This window comes from Cebus imitator, unplaced genomic scaffold, assembly GCF_001604975.1.
Source record: "Cebus imitator isolate Cc_AM_T3 unplaced genomic scaffold, Cebus_imitator-1.0 Scaffold273, whole genome shotgun sequence".
NCBI classification, from domain to species: Eukaryota; Metazoa; Chordata; class Mammalia; order Primates; family Cebidae; genus Cebus; species Cebus imitator.
Window position 1 is genome coordinate 1,198,511 of NW_016107588.1, and position 2,317 is coordinate 1,200,827.

Sequence of the window (2,317 nt, forward strand, 5' to 3'; positions counted from 1 at the left end):
TGGAGCTCAGGAGCCCGAGGGTGCCATGAGCTATGATTGCACCCCTGCACCCCTGCCTGAGCAAAAGAGTGAGATCCTGTCTCAAAAAAAAAAAAAAGAAAAAGAAAATGACAGCGAGGCAGAGTTCCAGTTTTCCCACAGATGGCCTGGTATACTTGGACAAAACAGTTGCCTCCTCTGGTTTTCAGTTTTTCCGAAATATGCCAAAACATCCCACATGATCATTAGGGGGTGCGATTCAGACAGTAGACATGTAAGCGCCAGGCAAACTGTTAAGGAACAAAATGCAAGGTGGCATCATTACCATTCACATCATGTTCTCTGCTTTGAATTGGGCCATTTGCTGTTTCTGTTTATAGTTCCTTCCTCTTATCATTTTATCTGATTGTCCTTTTCTCTGATAACCAGTGAATTATGCAGACCAAGTAAAAACATAACCAAAAGTAAATGGAAAGTTGAGACGATAGTTTAGATAAATCATGTTTATAAGAAAAGTTTTTTCTTGAAACATTTTGAGGCAGTCTGATCTGAGAGGCACAGTGAATCTGACACCAGGCTGTCCAGAATCACTAGAAAAGACGATTACCAAACAAAAGACATCTGTTTATGAATACAAACATACCTTTTCAAATTAGCCGGGTGTGGTGGCACAGCCCTGTAGTCCCAGATACTGAGATGGGAGGATCACTTGGGCCCAGGAGTTTGAGGTTGCAGTGAGCTGTGATCATGCCCCTACGCTTTCAGCCTGGGTGAGACAGTGAGACCTCGTCTCAAAAAAACCAAAAATCCCAAAACAAAAACAAACCGTACCTTTTCCACTTCACTATAAGACCTTAGAATCACAGTGTCTTCATCCATTCATTCATCAACTATTCATTGGGCATATATAATGGACTTTCTTCAAGGCATCTGGGAAACATCAGGAGGAAAACCAAACCAAAACAAAACACAATTTGTCTTCTCCTTTAAGGAGCTTATGCTCGAGTGCTATCAGTACAAGAAAAGGTCCTGGAGATGATCCAGTATCTAGTGCGACTCGCTGACTGCACAGAAGGGGAAACTGAGGACCAGCGAAGCTCAGGGATTTGCCAAAGCCTCTTGAAGCTGTAGAAGAGCAGAGAGCAGAGCCACATCCTATGGCTCCTGGGTTACTAGTCCTTCTACTGTACCTTTCTTGGTTTGGTTTTGGCAACACAGCTATCTTGCTCTGTTGCCAAACACCCAGAGAGGTGATTTGCTAGGGAAGATGCAATTCCCAGCAAAGGCAATTCTCTCTTGGTTGTAGATAAACACAGTTCAAAGCTTGTGCCACTGAGGTTTGGATTATCCTTTAACAGCTGCTCTTCTGCACTGTCTGAAGAATTCAGAGTGAAATCAAAGGTGACCCTGTCAGAACAGCAAATGTTTCCTGGGCACTTATTTTTGTGCCAAGCATTGCTCTAAGTGCTTAATATATATTAATTTGTTTAATCTCCACCATTTATGAGGTAGGTACTATTGCAAGGCTCATTGTGAAGATGGAGAAACTGGCCGGGCGCCGTGGCTCACGCCTGTAATCCCAGCATTTTGGGAGACCGAGAAGGGTGGATCTTTGGAGGTCAGGAGTTCGAGACCAGCGTGGCCAACATGGTGAAACCTTGTCTCTACTAAAAATACAAAAATTAGCCAGGTGTGGTGCTGCGCGCCTCTAGTCCCAGCTACTTGGGAGGCTAAGGCAGGAGAATCACTTGAACCTGGGAGACAGAGGTTACAGTGAGCTCAGATCACACCAGTGCACTCCAGCCTGGACAACAGAGTGAGACTCTGTCTCAAGAAGAAGAAGAAGAAGGTGATACTGGGGTGGAGAAAGAAGTGAAGTCACTTGCCCAAGTCACCTAGCTGGCAAGTGCTGGGATGTGGAGCCAAATTCTGCTCTTCCTCACCACGCCTGCCCCGCGGGACCTACAGGCGGTGCTCTTCAGATTTTAGAGCTCCGTTTGCAAGTCAAAGCCTGGGTCAGCACTGCATATCAGTCATAGGATTCCAGTGCTCAGAAATAAAGAGGAGGGTGTTCCTAGAACCCACCCTCCCTCCAGGTCCCCAGCTGGGACCTGTGGCAGCCAAATGGGAGTCCTTGGGCCTCCCTCTAGGAAGGGGGTGGCTGTGCAGCAAATCCCCTGCTTGACTGAATGAAGTCCTCTCTTTTCCTCATCTCCCCTCCCCTCCGCCAGGTCTTCTTCCTTGTTTGGCTGAAACAACCTGTTGTCCCAACTACTTGGGAAGCTGAGGCAGAAGAATCACTTGAACCCGGGAGGCGGTGGTTGTAGTAAGCTGAGAT